Genomic DNA, 19,585 nt, shown 5'->3' with positions numbered 1-19,585 from the left:
GGGCTCGTCCGGGATTTGAACCCGGGACCTCTCGCATGTGCTATTCCACCCGAAGCGAGAATCATACCACTAGACCAACGAGCCCGCATTTGCAGATTGCGTCACAACTGAACTCCGAAGCCATTTAAATTTAATTGGTGGAAAACCCATTGTCCTTTCCGTTGTTGAGAGGAGAGTCTGATGTCAAAATATGTTGGGCCCGTATTCCTTTGAGATTACAAGAGTATTCGTTACTTGATTCAGTCAAAATAAGAATATAACGGACCCTGATGTATTGCACGTCAGAATGCGTTTGCCAATGGAAGGGACCCAATCAAAGGACACTAGTTCAAAACGCAAACTCCAAGCATAGTTTTTTCACATAAGGTGATGCTTCTCAGAAATTTCCTGTCCCGGCGGCAGGTGGACGGTGGATAATTAGATTTATTCAGGCGCGTATACAGAAGTATTTTGTTCCATGAACAGCGGAGACGTTTGATAAACGGCACACAATAAGAAATTTATTCAGGACAAATTTTCACACGTCGATGCTGTCTGGCCCGCTGAGTTCCTCCAGCATGTTGTGTGTGTTTCGCAAGTTCGTCTAACATTCTGCTGATTATCCTTTCACTGACAAGCATTGTTCCGTCACGTGACCTTCGAACTCATGTCACGTCACCATCCGACTTTACTATCTGCATTTACCTCTTTTCGGTGTACTCACAAGAGGATTCCAATTCAAACTGTAAAATCTACCATCCACATTCCCACATTCCACGCCATCGCCGATAACATCTCCATGTTGCGGTTTGGGTAAAAACTGGTATGGAGATGGAATGAGACAGTGTGCGTAAAGGACGATTCATATCTTGCTGACAGCCGAGGGGAACAGGAGAAGATGGTGAAGGGCAACCGGATATGGATATTTTCTCAATGACAGAAACTTTCCTTCAACAAAACTGGGTGTAAAATGAAGAAAACAAAGAACTGAAGGGAGGACGAATGCCGAATTGTCATGGCCGGGATTGGAAACTACCTCTCCATTGGAAGCTGCGACCTTAACACAAAAACTTAGGCCACTAATCTATCCTGGCCATGTGGATGATCTTGTGGTTAATTTCACTACTTCAGCCAAGCAAAGGATTAACGCGCTTTCAAGTTTCCGGGGATGGGGTCGGAGAAAAGAAACTCTTTTTCAGCTTGCTGCTACTGTTTAGAGGGAGGTGTGTTTTGTTTTTCAGAGAAGCTCAGAATAGAATTAAATGGACGGTGCGAACAGATAAGATTAGTCTAGTTTACGATTGTCGTCAGAGAAGACGAGATGATTTGGAAGGTCCTGCCGACGGTGTTGACCACTGTTTTAGTCAACATGACTACTGCCGACGTTGTTGACGGTGTTAACTAGTTTTTCGCAATTAGTTCCGCCTATAGTGTAAACGTCGGATACATTGTGTTTATTTATAATACGGTCAACAAAGTGATACTTCTCAGAGTTTCACTGTGGGACTGGGCAAGATATGGGACTACACAGCGTCCGCACACCTCAGACTGAACTGTGACGTCTCCAACACTATCAGTCTGTCATCGCCCATCATTCTTCCTTCAAGGGTAGCCACGCTTCCGGTTTTTCTCCTCGTCACTCTCCTTCTACACGTATCCCCCTCTTGTCTCAGGCCCCGTACTTGTCACTCGCTCCTTCTCAATCTCTCCCTCTCTCCCGTCTTTCTCCCAGTCTCTCTCTTTCTTCCTGCGCTTCTCTCTTTCGCTCCGCGTGCCTCTCCCCATCTCTGCAAGACTCTTTTCCACTAGTCTCTCTTTTCTCCCAGTCTCTTTTCTCTGCCCCCTCACTCACTCTATAAATCTATCACCCACTCCCAGTCTCTCTCCAACCAACCATCCTCCGCCAAAGTCTTTTTAACCAAAGTGTCTGCTCCCTTGACATTTCTTGTCCGTCACGTCACTAGTTCGTTCGCGATCCCTTCTCTCGCTGATCCTCCGTCTCTCCTTCGTTTTTATGTCATTTCTCTACTCATCTCTCTCTCTTCCCCGTGTGTCTTCACTCCACTGCCCACTGTGCTCTCATTCTCCCGCCATTGCCTCCTCTACGTCCGTTTCTGCTCGGACTCCCTCCAAGGCTTGGAAAATGTTGAACACTCCGGATACATGGTGCTGGTGTTAAATTGTTGCACAAACACGTTTATTTAAGGGGTAACTCAGTCCAAATTCAGAGATCAATTCTCCACCGCAGCGAGATAGCCGGTCGTGTCAATTAATCAACAAATTAATAAATGAAACTGTCTTAAGTTCTTCTCTGTGGTGGTAGGGGGCATTTCCCCACAGTGCAAAACCGGCGGTCATTGGAGAATGTGGCGGCGGGGAGAATAAAACTGGTTTGCAGCCCGACGGAGACACATCATGAGAACAGATCCTCCATTTTATTTTGATTTTTGACCATAACCCTGCTGTCATTATCGGCGAACCACGTTCAATCATAAATCCCGCCCTGCAGTGTAAATACTCAGCGCTCAAGTGACGGACAAAGCCGGTGCTTCTCGCTGACGGGGAGGAAACGGAGCAGCTGCTGGAAATATGGCCGTCACAAGGAGAGCGGACGGAATTCACAGTGAGCACCCCGACGGTCAGATAGGGACTGTTCCGAGCTCGCAGTCAGTGGGCAGCACCGCAATGAGATTTAGCTGTTTGCACCCACATCGGATCCGTCAACACGCGATGAGCAGACAACATCCGCCTGTAAACAGACACTAACTATAACTGTCGAGTTCGGCAGTTTTCCAAATTTCCATCTAGCAAAATACATGTTGAATCTCCTCTGCATTCATACCAGTACAAACACATGTCAGTTAATAATTGTTCATTTTTTTACAGCTAAGACTGTTAAAACTCATTTTTCAATTGCTGGGAACTTACCTACCATTCTAGTAATGTTTATTATGGTAGCTTTCTGGAGATTCACAAAAATATACCAGTGTAGGTATAATTATTGTTGTGCAGTGACTTTGGGATGAAACCACCAGTAGATATTACAATTGGGGAAATACCATAGTCTTATACCATAGTCTTTCTTTCTTATTTTATTTTTAAATATTTTTATTAATTTTAAACAAACATAAATGAAACATGAATACAAGGTGTTTGAGAGTACATAATTAATAGTTTAAATAGACATTCAGATATATAATAATAAAAATATATAATCTCCCAAATTCGGAACATTAATGAACAAAGAAGCAAAAAGAAAAAAAAGAAAAAAACCCAAATAAAGAGAAAAAAAACCAAAAAAAAAACACTAACCAACATGGGCCATTGAATAATATTACGTACATATACAGTAGTGCCAATAACTCCGAACCTCCATCCAAATAATTAAGGATAATATAAGTAAGTTTTAGGAAAAGACAATTCATATGAAAATGTTGAATAAATGGTCTCCAAGTTTCTTCAAATTTAACTGAAGGATATAAAACCACACTTCTAATTTTTTCTAAACTCAAACAAGAGATAGATTGAGAAAACCACTGAAATACAGTTGGAGGATTAATTTCTTTCCAATTCAATAAAATATTCTTCTATCCATTAATGTAACAAATGCAATCATTCGTTGAAATGAAGCGGATAAACGGTTATTCTCCGTAATTGGTAAACCGAAAATTGCAGTAAAAAGATGCGGTTGGAAATTGATATTTAAAACTCTTGAAATAATACTGAAAATATCTTTCCAATGATTTTGTAAAGACCAGAACATATGAGTCAATGAAGCAACATCAGAATGACATCTATCGCAGCTTGAATTAAGATGAGAATAAAATCGAGCCAGTTTATCCTTAGACATATGAGCTCTATGTACAACCTTAAATTGTATTAGGGCATGCTTAGCACAAATAGAGGATGAATTTACCAATAATAAAATTTTTCCCATTGCTCAGTAGATATAGGACAATGCAACTCTTCTTGTCATTCCTTCTTAATTTTTTCTGATACATCTGAATGTAAATTCATGATCATCTTATAAATGATGGCTACTATACCCTTTTGATAAGGATTAAGGGCTAAAATTCTTACTGTAATCTCCAATGGACATTCTTTCGAAAAAGACTGTAACTCATTATACAAAAAAATTCTATCTTGCAAATATCTAAAAAAATGGGTTTTAGGCAAATTATATTTATTAGATAGCTGTTCAAAGGACATAATGTTATCATCCAGAAACAATAGGCAATAGACAATAGACAATAGGTGCAGAAGTAGACCATTCGGCCCCTCGAGTCTGCACCGCCATTCTGAGATCATGGCTGATCATTCACTATCAATACGCCTTGTCCCCATATCCCTTGATTCCCCTATCTATCAGATATCTATCTAGCTCCTTCTTGAAAGCATCCAGAGAATTGGCCTCCACCGTCTTCCGAGGTAGTGCATTCCACACCTGCACAACTCTCTGGGAGAAGAAGCTCGTCCTCAACTCTGTTTTAAATAACTGACCTCTTATTCTCAATCCATGCCCTCTGGTGCTGCACTCTCCCAACATCTGGAACATATTTTCTGCCTCAATCCTATCAAATCCTTAATTATCTTAAACGTTTCAATCAGATCCCCTCTCAATCTCCTCAGTTCCAGCGTGTACAAGCCCAATCTCTCCAATCTCTCTGCGTAAGACAGCCCTGCCAACCCAGGAATCAACCTAGTGAATCTACGCTGCACTTCCTCAACTGCCAGAATGTCCTTCCTTAAACCTGGAGACCAAAACTGTACACAATATTCCAGGTGTGGTCTCACCAGGGCCCTGTACAAATGCAAAAGGACATCCTTGCTCTTGTATTCAATTCCCCTTGTAACAAAGGCCAACATTCCATTTGCCCTCTTCACTGCCTGTTGCACTTGCTCATTCACCTTCATTGACTGGTGAACTAGGACTCCTAGGTCTCTTTGAACAGAACGCGAAAACATGTTATACCTTTGGTTTTCCATAAAAGAAAAGCTTGAGCCATAGATGAAGGCCGAAAAAAATAATTAGGTATTATACGACAAGATAAAATAAATTTATTCAAGCCAAAAAGTTTACGAAATTGAAACCAAGACCATAGTCTTTCAATTTTCTTTTTCAAGTCAGTATATTTCCATTGCTTTTCGCGTACTGTTTTCTGTATATCATGTGCATTTGGAATTGCACACACATACCTGCAGATTTATCTCTTATTTGTGATTGGTTGACTATTAAGTAAATTGTTTTTGCTGCTTTATCCTGTGATATTATAACTGGATGTGTATTGTGTATTGCTCTATCTCTAGGTCATAATAAAATTGTCGGACTCTAACTCTAAAACACCCTCAGGATTCTATTTGTAGTAATGGATCGTCTCTGTCATGATTTTGCAATTTAAAGCATGATTTTGGTGAATGATGCTTGCCAACAGCTTGTACCTGTGTAAGTAATCACCTTGAATTAAACTGTTTCAGGATCCTGTAATGTGTTGGATAATTTCTGGTTTCTCTTACTTTCTGCCTTCATCGTCTCAAATTTGTTCGCGTTTACTGTGTATTTTCGATATGTTCGTGTTACCCACCCGGTCCTATATTACCACAGAAGGAATGGAACTCCCCCAACACCGTGTCTGAATGTGAGCAGCTCCCTGACCATCTTCCTCCCTCGCCTCTCCACGGCGCAATCTGCTGCTTCGTCCCTCCCTTCTTCCTCACACTCACCATTCTCTCACCCCTCTCTAATCGTTCAGCACACCCCCTCTCCCTCAGCCTCTTTCCTCCATCCTTACCTTCTCCTTTCCCCTGTTTACTCCTCTCGCCCCACTTGCCTCACACTCACGTTTCTTCTCTATACAGCGGCTTGCAAAAGTTCTGGCTCCCCTTTTCAAAATTTATTTTACTGGGAATATATAAGCGAGTAAAAATGACCTGATTTCGAAAAGGCACAATGTTAAAGATAACACATTTCTTTAGTATTTTTCATCCTTTACAGTTTCAAAATAACAAAAACAAAGGAAAAGGGCCCAAAGCAAAAGTTTGGTTACCCTGCCTGGCAGTACTTACTAACACCCCCTTTGACAAGTATCACAGCTTGTGGACGCTTTCTGAAGACAGCTGATAGCCTTTCCATTCTTGCTTGATGGAATTTCGCCCATTCTTCCTTGCAAAAGACTTCTAGTTCTGTGAGATTCTTGGGCCGCGTTGCTGTTTTGAAGTCTCGCCACAGATGTTCGATGATGTTTAGGTCTGGGGACTGTCAGGTCCATGGGACAACCTTCAGCTTGCACCTCTTGAGGTAATGCATTGTGGTTTTTGAGGTGTGCATGCGATCATTATCCTGTTGTAGAAGCCATCCTCTTTCCATCTTCAGTTTTGTTGCAGACGGGGTGTTGCTGGTATTGAATTGAATTCATTCTTCCCTCCACCAGTGAAATGCTTCCCCGTTCCACTGCCTGCAACACAAGCCTAAAGCATGATCGATCCACCCCGTGCTCATGTAATTCTGCACCCTTTTTTTCTCCAAACATACCTTTGCTCATTCAGACCAAAAACTCTACTTTAACTTCATCAGTCCACTGGACTTGATTCCAGAATGCTTCAGGCTTGTTTAGATGTTCCTTTGCAAACTTACGACTCTGAATTTTGTGGTGATGACGCAGGAAAGGTTTTCTTCCGATGACTCTTCCATGAAGGTCATATTTGTGCTGGTGTCGCTGCACAGTTGAACAGTGCATTGCCACTCCAGAGTCTGCTAAATGCAGGAGGGGGCGGGACTCTTTCCCACTTCCAGTCCGCCGCAATCGTTGCTGGTGGGGTTTCGCTCCCCGGACAGTGAGGTGCTGCTGCTCGCTTGCGAGGCGTTTCGAGTCGACAGGGTCTTCAGAACGAAGGGGCTGTGGAATCGTGGGTGAAAGCTGAAGACTTACCTCACCTTCGAGGGTCTGATCCATGGGGGAGCGGCGACCCGATAAGTGGAAGCTCGTAGACCCGGCACTGGTGGGTTTTTTCGTGCTCCTAGGCTCGGGGATTTCATGGTCCTGTGGTCAAAGGAAGGGTTGGTGAGAACGCGGAAATACTGTGTTAGGGGGAGCTCTTCGATGTTTTTAATTTACTCTAGTTCCGTACGTCAATTTAACTATTTGAACAGTAATAAAAAATAAGTCTTTAGAAAATATTATAAAACTAATACTTCATCGTGCTTCACTCTGAAATGATTTTAAATTAACGATTTCTTATATACATGAGGAGTAAAAATCTTCACGTCACGTCTCTATCTAAATGTGCAATCAAAGTAATTTATAATAATTTATAGTAAATAGGAGAGTCAATGTAGTATCGAGTACAAACAAATCAGCGTGAGTTAATCAGCCTGATGTCCTGGTGGAAAAAGCTGTCCCGGAGCCTGTTGGTCCTGGGTTTTATGCTGCGGTACCGCTTCCCGGATGGTAGCAGCTGGAATAGATTGTGGTGGTGCTGACCAGGGTCCCCAATGAACCTTTTTACACACCTGTCCTTGTAAATGTCCTGAATCATGGTAAGTTCACATCTACGGATGCGCTGGCCTGTCCGCACAACTCACTGTAGAGCTGTGATTAAGGGAGGTACAGTTCCCATTCCAGGCAATGATGCCGCCAGTCATAATGCTCTCAATTGTGCCCCTGCAGAAAATTCTTAGGATTTCGGGGCCATACCAATTTTCCTCAACCGTCTGAGATGAAACAGGCGCTGTTGTGCCTTTTTCACTTCGGAGCTAGACTGCACAGGCCACGTGAGGTCCTCGGTGATGTGGTTGCCAGGAAGTTAAAGCTGTTACCCTCTCAACCGCAGATCCATTCATGTCAATAAGGGTTCTAAAATCCTCCTGAAATCCACAACCATCACCTTCGCTTTTGCGACATTCAGGGAGAGGTTGTTTACTTGACGTCACTGTGTCAGAGAGATAGCTTCTTCCCTGTAGGTCACTTCGTTATTTTTTGATATTAGGCCAATCAATGCAGTATCGTCGGCAAATTTAATTAACAGATTGGAGCTGTGGGTGCCGATACGGTAATGGGTATACAGGGAGTAAGGGAGGGGACTCAATACATGGCCCTGAGGGGCTTCTGTGAAGAAAGTCAGAGGGGTGGAGATGAAGGAGCCCACTCTTACAACCTGCTGGCGATCTGAGGGGCAGGGTCAATGACGAGATCTCTGAGCTTCCTGTCGGGGTAACTATGGTGTTGGATACTGAAATGTAATCCAAGAATAGCATTCTCGCATAAGCATCCTTCTTCTCCAGATGTGTGTACAGCAGTGGCCATTGCGCCGTCTGTCGATCGGTTGTATCGATAGGCAAATTATAAGAGGTCCAGCACCCTCCTTTCGTAAAGGGGTTACATACACTAATCACACAGACCCGTGTCAGTCACCAAGTAATCTCAATGCCCCGCTGTGTCCCCACAAGCTCGAGTCATTCCCCATACCCATCCCATTGCCCCACTCTCTGCCCACTGCCCCGTGTCAGGGTCGAACATTAATCACACTACGCGCTCCCGTCCCACAGCCCTGTGTCAGTTCCAGAAGTACATAACTGTGTAAGTGGAATTATGATGATATTAGGCTGGAACATCGAAGCATAAATCGGGAACGGATATGTCCTGCGAAATGCCGAACAGAAATGTGAAGGTATTTAAGGCTGCACTTACACGGGGTTCTGGATAGGTTTGCCCCATTCAGACAGGGAAAGGATGGTATGGTGAAGGGAGAAAAGAGATGTGAAACATCTGGTCAAGCGGAAGGAAGTAGCTTTCGGAAGCTGACCTCAGGATTAGAAAGCAAGTATCAGACATGACTGTAGATTTACAAAGAAGCCGGGACAAACTGAAGAACGGATTTAGGATCATTAGAAACGACTACAGAAGGTCTTCAGTAACTTTAAGGAAAGCACCAATCCATTCTAGATGTATGTGAAGAAAAGGATGGCTAGAGTGAGTGGAGGAGCGTTCGGGGGCAGAAGGTGAAACAAGCCCCTGAACTCGGGGGAAGAAGGGCAGGTCCTGAATGAAGTCTTCAGTTCAGTGTTCTCCAGTGAGAGAGACATTTGCGAGGAGAGCGTTTATCAGGCCGAAGTGCGACAGCATGTCGAAGTTAAGAGAGAAAACGTACTGGAACTTTTGAAAAAAAAACTTTAGGATAGATTAGTCCTCTTGTGACTGCGGGAAGCGGTGAGTCCTACTTCAGTGACGGGCAAATTATTGGAGATTATTCTTAGACACAGGATTTATGAGAAGCAGTAACAGATTTTGACGGGTTATCCGAAGAGGCGGAGCGGCACTGCAGCAGCGGCCTTTCAGACCTGGTGTTACTTTAATTTAATTTTCTATTTTAAGTTTGATACACAATTTTCGATTAGGGCACATGGATAACAGAGCGGCAATCTACCATCGTCAGACACTACTACAATACAGAGATCGTCCAAAAACAAACCTCCCCAAAGATCTGCTGGCTGAAGTACGCGACGTCGGCTTGCTGAGGTGAACGGGCCTATAATCCTCGGACTTGCCTGATGTTGGGAGCCGGAGATGGAGATGGAGACGTAGAAAGCGATGTGCGAGGAAGCAGAAGCGAAGCAAACGGGCAGGGGTCCGTGCCAGGCTAAAGGCAAACCCTAGCCGGCCGGCTCTCTCGTCCATTTTGCTCTCCAATGTCCGATCCCTGGAGAATCAAATGGACTTCATCCGACTCCAACGTAATACTCGGCGGGAATACAGAGTTTGCTGCGCGTATGTCTTCAGAGAGAAATGGCTCACTGATGGGATTTCGGACGCTGCCATCCAGCTAGACGGGCTAGCTTTGTTTCGTTCGGACAGAGTTGCAGCTCTCTCCGGTAAGGTCCGCGGTGGCGGTGTCTGTGTCTACATCAACACGGAATGGTGTAAGAACTCTGTGCTGGTTTCCAGACACTGCTCATCGCTAGTGGAGTTTATGGCAGTTTGATGCAGACCATTTTATTTGCCACGGGAATTCACCTCCGTCCTTATATTCGGTGTCTACATTCCCCCCAGCGCTAATGCTGAGGCGGCGCTCTGTGAACTGTATGGGGCTATTAGCGAACTACAGAAAGCACACCCTGACGGACTGTTTATTGTCGCCGGTGATTCTAACCACGCGAACCTTAAGTCAGTGCTCCCCAAATTCCATCAGTTAGTGGACTTCGCAACAAGGGGGGAGAACGCATTGGACCTGGTTTATACAAACATTCCCGACATGTACCGGGCAGAGTCCAGTCCCCACCTCGGATACTGAGACCACATCTCTGTTATGCTAATCCCAGCAGACAGACCGCTCGTCAGGCGCTCCAGACAAGTTCAGAAACAGGTAAAAACCTGGCCAGCAGGAGCCATCTCTGCTCTTTAAAACTGCTTTGAGCACACTGACTGGCACATATTCAGGGAGGCTGCAACCGATGGCGACTCTACCAACTTAGAGGAGTACACAGCATCAGTGACCAGCTACATCAGCAAGTGCATTGATGATGTCACTCTGTCCAAGACCATTACTATACGTGCCAAACATAAGCCATGGATGACCGCGGAGGTGAGTGCGCTGCTGAGGACCCCCGACTCCGCCTTCAGAGCAGGCGACAAGGCAGCTTTAACAACAGCAAAGGCCAAACTGTCCGGAGCCATCAGAGGGGCAAAGCGTGCAAATGCCCAGCGAATCCACAGTTACTTCCAGGACAGCGGTGGCATGAGGAAGGGCATCCATGACATCACCAATTACAAGACAACATCACCTGACTGTTCAGGTGATGCCTCCCTCCCAGATCGGGAGCAGCATCTCCAACCACATCACACTGAGCACGGGGGCTCCCCAGGGCCGTGTGCTCAGTCCACTGCTGTTCACTCTGCTGACCCACGACTGTGCTGCAACACACAGCACGAACCACAACATCAAGTTCACAGATGACACGACCGTGGTGTGTCTCATCAGCAAGAACGACGATTCCGCTGGCAGAGAGGAGGTGCAGAGGCTAACGGACTGGTGCAGAGCCAACAACCTGACTCTGAATGTGAACAAAGCAAAAGAGATGGTTGTTGACTTCAGGAGGGCATAGAGCGACCACTCCCCGCTGAACATCAACGGCTCCTCGGTAGAGATCGTAAAGAGCACCGAATTTCTTGGTGTTCACCTGATGGAAAATCTCACCTGGTCCCTCAACACCAGCTCCATAGCAAAGAAAGCCAAGCAGCGTCTCTACTTTTTGCGAAGGCTGAGGGAAGTCCATCTCCCAACCCCCATCCTCATCACATTCTACAGGGGTTGTATTGAGAGCATCCTGAGTAACTGCATAACTGCCTGGTTCGGAACTTGCACCATCTCGTCTCGCAAGACCCTGCAACGGATAGTGAGGTCAGCTGAGAAGATCATCGGGGTCTCTCATCCCGCCATCACGGACATTTACACGACACGCTGCATCCGAAAAGGAAACAACTTTATGAAGGACCCCATGCAACCCTCATACAATCTCTTCTCCCTCCTGCCGTCTGGGAAAAGGCTCCGAAGCATTCGGGCTCACACGACCAGACTATGTAACAATTTCTTCCCACAAGCTATCAGACTCCTCAATACCCGAAGCCTGGACTGACACCTTTCCCTCATGTCCTGTTTATTATTTATTGTAATGCCGGTACTGTTTTGTGCACTTTACGCAGTCCAGTGTAGGTCTGTAGTCTAGAGTAGCTTTCTCTGTGTTTTTTTTTCTTACGTAGTTCAGTCTAGGTTTTTGGTACTGTGTCATGTAAACGTTGTCTCATTTTTACTATGTACTGTTCCAGCAGTTCTGGTCTAAATGACAATAAAAGTTGACTTGATTTGACATGGCTTGACTTGAAATTCAACAGGACCTGAGAAATATCAGTGAGATTTGATCAGTGATCATCTTGGCAGCTCGGTAGGTCGAATGTATGAGACAGTACACTGTTAAATGCAAAACCCTGAACAGTGTCGATGATCAGAGGGATCTTAGACTCCAAGTTCATCGTTCCCTGAAAGAGACTGCACAGATTGATCGGGTGGTTAAGAAGGCAAATGACATGGTTGTCTTTATTAGTTGAAGCATTGAGTTCAAAAGTCGGGAAGTTGTGTTCCAGCTGTTCCGAGTCTGCGGTCGTACTGTGACTGTTCCTTTAAGAGCGCCGGCGTGAGGAGGCGGGACTATGACGTCAGTCACAGGCTGACAGCGCTGACTGAGGACTGAACCATCAGAGAGAGAGAGAGAGAGAGAGAGAGGGAGAGGGAGAGGGAGAGGGAGAGGGAGAGGGAGAGGGAGAGGGAGAGGGAGAGGGAGAGGGAGAGGGAGAGGGAGAGGGAGAGGGAGAGGGAGAGGGAGAGGGAGAGGGAGAGGGAGAGGGAGAGGGAGAGGGAGAGGGAGAGGGAGAGGGAGAGGGAGAGGGAGAGGGAGAGGGAGAGGGAGAGGGAGAGGGAGAGGGAGAGGGAGAGGGAGAGGGAGAGGGAGAGGGAGAGGGAGAGGGAGAGGGAGAGGGAGAGGGAGAGGGAGAGGGAGAGGGAGAGGGAGAGGGAGAGGGAGAGGGAGAGGGAGAGGGAGAGGGAGAGGGAGAGGGAGAGGGAGAGGGAGAGGGAGAGGGAGAGGGAGAGGGAGAGGGAGAGGGAGAGGGAGAGGGAGAGGGAGAGGGAGAGGGAGAGGGAGAGGGAGAGGGAGAGGGAGAGGGAGAGGGAGAGGGAGAGGGAGAGGGAGAGGGAGAGGGAGAGGGAGAGGGAGAGGGAGAGGGAGAGGGAGAGGGAGAGGGAGAGGGAGAGGGAGAGGGAGAGGGAGAGGGAGAGGGAGAGGGAGAGGGAGAGGGAGAGAGAGAGAGAGAGAGAGAGAGAGAGAGAGAGAGAGAGAGAGAGAGAGAGAGAGAGAGAGAGAGAGAGAGAGAGACTGACTGACTGACTGACTGGAAAAGCTGATAGCTTCAGTTAGTCGCAGCTGAGGCTTGGAAATCTCCTATGGCACAAGAGTGGGTTGATCATGGGTACACGGAACCACAACGAATGTGTGCGGCTGTCACTTCGTATAATCCATAGGAGTGGGTTTTGGAATATCTTGTGTTAACCCTTGCCTGGGAATGTTCTTGTGGTAACCCCTGGAAGACGGCATTCCTGTGATAGGTCACTTTCGCTGATGACTCGTATCTAGACAGATTCAGCGGATAAGAACTTCGATGGCAATCATTTTGAAGTAACGGCATTTTCTCTACGTTTCACCCTGGATTACAAATATCTCCCTCCCATCATTTATTCCGTGGATTACTGAATTTTCCTACTTTACCATCTCAAGACTCTAAGCTTTGTTCCCTCAGGCTCGATAGTCTGGGAGTTATATTTACAAATATATACACATAACAGTGTTAACGTTCCTTTATTTCGTTAAGTTACTATACTATAAGTATATACTAATAAAGAGAGTGGTTTTAACATCAAAAGCAGACTCCAGTGTGAACTCTATTGCTGCTGGTTCTTTTCTAAATCGCTACAGTTCGTAACACAGTTTTATAAAACTAGTTAGACCACATCTGGAGCGTTTCATACAGTTCTGGTCGTCCCCATTCTCGGAAGGATGTCGGGGCTTTGGAGAGGGCGCAGAAGAGGTTTACCAGGACACTGCCTGGATTAGAGGGCATGAGCTATAACGAGAGATTGGACAAACTTGTGTTCCTTTCTCCAGAGCGGCGCAGGCTGGGGTGAGACTGGATGGACGTTTATAAGATTACGAGAGGAATAGATAGAGTGGACAGAAGATATATTTTTCCTGGGGGTTGAAATGTCTAATACATTTAAGGTGAGAGGAGATGTGAGCGGCAAATTTCCTTCTTTCCACAGAGTGGTGGGTAACTGGATCTCTGTCTGGGGGTGGGGGAACCAAACCGGTCACGTGATCCCGTTTCCTGTTCACGTTTTTCCGCAGATCTGCAGCATCTGCGGGTCACTACTCTACGTGTACGTGTAACTTCATCTTTCACCCGTTCAGACAAGGCAGTGAGATCCCGATCTCTCTCGACCTCTCGTTGTGGCGGACAGTATGTCTTTTTTCTGCAATATTTTCTGCATGTTTCATTCCACTGTTTTTACCTGCTTAAGTGCTGCCGATGTTTCTGGGTGTATGACCCATTTATGTGAGAGTTTAGACTTTTCTATTTCTCTGCGCTTCTCATAAATGTGTACAGTTTAGTTAAGCTTCACTCCACTACTTCCAAAGCAACAACCCAGTCAGTCAAACAGTCGACACAATTAAACTAGATTATTACATCTCTTTTTCATTTTGTACTATTTATATAATTTATGTAATATTAATATTCTTACATTAAATCACAATTGTTAAAATCTATGGTTATGAATTATGTTCTGCTGCTACCGCAGAGACAACAAATTTCATGACATATGCCGGTGCTATTAAACCTGATGCTGATATTGATACGGGAGGCCCACCACCAGTCAGTGATCACAGGTACCGCAGTTCATAATGAGAGATTGAAGCCCTTTCAATTTATTTGCATTCCTCAGAAAGAGAACAGTTCAGTTTCCTTCTGTGTTTCCAGAGCAGAAGCTCAGTCTGTCTAATATTTCCACACAATTAAAATGGTGAATTTGTTTATTATCATGTACTGAGCTACAGTGAAAATCTTGCCTGATGTACCATCCACACGGATCGATACATTACGACAGTACATTGAGCTGATATACGACAAAACACTCACTATAACAAAGCATTATGGCTGCAGAGAAAGTGCAGTGCAGTTAGACATACGGTGCAGGGTCACTTCGAGTTACATTGTGAGGCCGACTCCATTTTATCATTCATTTGGCCGATAACTGCAGACAGGCATCCATCCTTCAGCCTGGTGTTACGCACTTTAAGGCTTTTCTATTTCTCTGCCAATGTGGAAGCGTATTTGCAGCAAGAATGTCCAGGTAATGAGGTTATTTGAATACATGGCCTGCTTTTCCGAGGGAGGGCAAGTGTAGGAAGAGTCCATGGAGGGGAGGCTTGTTTCTCTGATGTTCTCTGCAGTTCCTTGCAGTCATGGGCAGAGCAGTAGCCATACGAAGGCGCGAAGTATCGACAAGAAGCTCAGAGACCTCGGCCTTCACCCTGCCTTGTGTAGCTGAATCCTGGACTTCCTGTCAGATCGCCGGCAGGTGGTAAGAGTGGGTTCCCTCACCTCTGTCTCTCTGACCCTCAGGACACATAACCCAGAGGGTTGTCTCTTTGGCGCCCTCCTTTACTCTCTGTGCACTCATGACTTGTGTTGCCACCCACAGCTCCAATCTGCTAATTAAATTTACTGAGAGCACTACATTCATTGGCCTAATTTCAAATAATAACTTTCAATAGATCAAATGCCTCCTGACAAGGCTCGGTCCAAACAAACTTTTCACGCTTCTTCAGGAGAATGGTCAAAGATCGAGCGATAGCAGCAACTTACAGAACTTACAGTAACATCCATCCATTCCCAGAAACATTCTAAGAGCCTTCTTATCAGTCAGAATAGGAACTTATGAAATTGCCTGGACTTTTGCCCCAAAGAGGAGCCAACTTGCTTTGACCTACAACATAGCCAGGACAGGTCACAGTGTCATGGCCAAATTCACTCTTAGCCAAGTTAACTGTAAGGCTGGCCTGGGAAAGCCTGTCAAACAGCTTTTCTACTGCAGAGATATGCTCTTCTCAAGTGTCACTCCCTGTGACTAAGTCATCAATATAGTCATCTGTGTGCTCTAACCCTCGAATTACAATATCAGTCATTCTCTGGAATGTTCCTGGAGCATTTTTTCCTTCCAAAAGTCAAAACACTGTATTCACACAAACTAGATGGTGTCGCAAATGCAGAAATTTATCTCCCTCTGTTCATCAATGGAACACACCAATACCCTTTCAACAGATCTATCTTTGTAAGAAATTTTCTATTCCAACCTTATCAATGCAATCACCTACGCTAGGGATAGGATAGGCATCTGTTTCTGTTACTCCATTTACCTTCCTCTCATCAGTGCAAAATCTAACATTACCGTCAGGTTTGGGCACAATAATGCAGGGTGAGCTCCAATCTGATGCTGAAGGACAAATAATACCATTTTCCAGCATATATTCAATTCCTTGCTCAGTCAATTTACACTTTTCTACATTCATGCAATATGGGTGTTTAATCGGTTTAGCTTGACCAATATCTACATCATGTACTGCGACCGTGGTTTGCCTGGGAACATCGAGAAATAAATCTTTAAACTTCAGAATTAATTCCTTCAGCTGTTGTTGTTGCTTTGTCTGCAGATGAGCCAACTTGTTGTGAATGTTTTCTGGATCAACCGAGTTCATTAGCCGAACTGGGACCACGTTTGGCTTGTGAAAATTCTCAGATTGTTTCATTCTCAGTGTTGCCAGATTCATATGTTTTGACAACAATACTCACATCAGGTGCCTGCATGTCAAAATAAGGCTTTATCATATCTATGTGTACTACCTGTGTTAGTTTACATCGGTCGGGTGTTTTAATAACATAATTCACAACATTAATTTGAGAGACGATTTCATACGCTCTATTGAATTTCGCCTGAATGCAGGTATAAACCACAGTGGGGCCACTGGGGTGACCTGATTAGGTTTACCCACAGCTCGACAAGTGTGACAGGTTCTGCAAGAGGTCACAACATCTTTCCTCAAATTAGGCCAGTAAAATTATTTAATAATCCTGTTTACAGTTTTATTCACTCCAAAATGTTGACCTAAGGGCATACTGTGGGCCACATTAAAATTTCAGCCCTATAAACTTTAGGAACTACAACTTAGTGAACAGTTGTCCATGCCTCACTCACTTCTATAGCAGGTGGCTTCCACTTCCTCATCAACACTCCATCCTTGAGATAATACCCACTGGCATTTTCTTAATCTCATCATCTGAGAGAGCTGTTTCTTTCAAAGCTTCAATCTCAGGGTCTCAGTTCTGTTCTGCTATAAACTCCTTTCTAGAAAGGGAAAAATCTTTCTCATCAGACTTACTACCTGAATCCTGTTGAAACAATGAAAACAGAAAAGTCCCTGACAACTCATCATAACCTGAATCCCGATTTTGGCTATCATGGGTATCAGAATCATGCTGCACAGAACCGTCTGCGTCGGCAGACTTTTTAGCCATACTTCGAGTTACTGCGCAGGAGGGATAAATGTTAAAATCCATCTGTGGGTCGTCAGTGGTTGGCTTAGTTGTCAACTGCACTGCAGGAACAACTTTACCATCTGCCAGGTCATTCCCTAACAGCAAAGTAACATCTTCCACCGGTAAACTGGAGCATAATCTGATCTCAACAGGTCCCAAAACAGCCCTGTCTGTGAAGTTACCTTGTGCAATGGCACAGAAACCACACCGCCCCCAATGTCTTTAATAAGATTTACCTCACCAGTGTTAGACTCATCACCAAACTTTAGAGCACTGTCTGATATAAGTGGCTGAGAAGCCCCAGTAACTCGAAGAATTTTCACTGGTACCGGGGTCGACCCTTCCTTTACTAATGCAAACCCATCTGACATAAAATGATCAAACACCTTCTTAACTCGGTCAGACCTCTCAGTCCTTATCTGAGCCTCAACAGAATGTTCAGAATTACAGGTTTATAGATGCTTCAACATATTGAATACAGGCATTTGGGACTGCCTCCTTTTCCTTTTCCTTCTTCAGGATGGAACAATTAGCCATCATATGACCAGCTTTCTTACAATAGTAACAAGCAAGACCAGAATATTTCTCCTTCAACTGTTTCCCTTCATCCTTACTCTGGTCACTCGTCCCAGCTTTAATTTCTGGTTTACCCTGGTTATCCCTGCTACTCTTTTGGAAGCTCTTACTCTGGGTAAACTTGACCTTGTGGGTTAAAGCAAACTCATCTGCTAATCTCACAGACTTCTGCAAAGTGGCAGCATCCTTTTCATCTGAATACGTCTTTATGTCATCAGGGACGCAGCCTTTGAATTCTTCAATTAAAATCAACTCTTCCAAGCTGTTAAAATCATCAGTTGTATGTTTACATGTGCACCAGCGGGTAATACACACAAACTTCTCATAAGCAAATTCCATATAAGTCCGGTTCACAGATTTCTTCAAATTTCTAAACATTTGCCTGTCTGCTTCTGGGACCAACTCATAAGCTTTGAGCACATCCTGTTTCACTATGTCATAATCAGCTGCTTCATCAACAATCAAAGCAGAATAGGCTTGCTGAGCCTTCCCCCTTAATTACACTTTGTAAGAGAAAAGGCCATTTTATTTTTTGATTTGTTAAGAGGAGTTGTGGTTTCTTGATTATATTTATAACAGCATAACATTCTACTTCAAGTCAAGTCAAGTCACTGTTATTGTCATTTTGACCATAATTGCTGGCACAGTACATAGTAAAAATCAGACAACTTTTTTTAGGACCATGGTGTTACATGACACAGTAAAAAAAAACATCTGATTTTCACAATATATACTTTTTTTTTGCTGTTTATACGTCATTTGTGTTATCTGTTTGCTAACATCTCCTCTGATTTGTATTTTCTATTGGAAAATCAATAAAAAGATTGAAAAATGAATGAAATGAGAATAGGCCAACCCTCTTTTGGCCACTTTAAACTCTGAGCAACCTTCTCAAAACGCTGAAAATATTTAACAACCTCCACCTCGTCAAACGCAGGTACCAATTTAACTTCCCAACTGGCCTCAAACTTATCACCAGAGTACCTTTCCTGCAATCTTTCTATCCTTTCCAGTTCCAGCAGCCTCTGGCTTTCTGCTTCCTCACTGTTTTTCTGCCTCTCTACCCTCAAATTGCCTCTGTCTTACTGTAGCTTCAATCTTTAATTTTTCAAACTTCTACGGGAGCTCAAGCTCACGAGGCTTACTTTCAGGAAACACCTCCAACTCCTCCACTTTAAACACACCCTCAGATACATCATGTTCAGCTATAATTCTCTGCATCTGTGCCCTCCTCATTGTCGATTTCACCTTGGCAAGTTTTAACGTTTTAGCAATACTCAACAACTCAATCCGTCTGGCATCCTCCAATGCCTCAGAGGTTGGCGCTTCCACAAACCTATCAGCGTCCGCTGCTGATTTTCAACATACAAATAAATCAAAAGGGATTTCCCCAATGAAATCAATAATTAATCAATCAAAACACCCCAAATTTGTTCATATTTCGGATGCAGGCCCCAATTTTATTACGAACCATAACACTTCAGAAACAAACCAGCAGCAATTGAGTTCACACTGGGGTCTGGCTTTGATGTGAAAACCCCTCTCTTTACTATGCAGAAACTTGAGCAAGATAAACAAAAGTTAACAGAGTAATGAGTATATATGTGTGTAAATGTTACTCCAAAACTATTGAGTTTAGGGGAAACAATGCTTACAGTTTTCAGATGGTAAAATATGAAAGTTCAGTTCATTCATGGAATAGGTGATGAGAGAGAGATATTTGCAATCCAGGCTAAATGTCGAGAGAAGGCAATTATGTCAAATTTCACAGGTTCCATGGTGGTAAAACGAGAGAACAGTCACTGTAGATTTTATCCATCGTAATTCCAAATCCACAT

The 19,585-nt window shown here is 44.4% G+C and overlaps 1 non-coding gene across 1 annotated transcript; it reads right to left on the bottom strand.

Moving 5' to 3' along the window:
• trnap-cgg (transfer RNA proline (anticodon CGG)) lies at positions 1 to 84 on the bottom strand. The gene is given in 2 exon segments: positions 1 to 36; positions 49 to 84. It is a non-coding gene; the product is annotated as a tRNA-Pro (tRNA).
• Positions 85 to 19,585: the final 19,501 nt, after the last annotated feature.

The sequence above is a fragment of the Hypanus sabinus genome, unplaced genomic scaffold (assembly GCF_030144855.1).
Source record: "Hypanus sabinus isolate sHypSab1 unplaced genomic scaffold, sHypSab1.hap1 scaffold_131, whole genome shotgun sequence".
Classification (NCBI taxonomy): Eukaryota; Metazoa; Chordata; class Chondrichthyes; order Myliobatiformes; family Dasyatidae; genus Hypanus; species Hypanus sabinus.
This window is presented reverse-complemented; position numbering and strand designations above follow the sequence as displayed.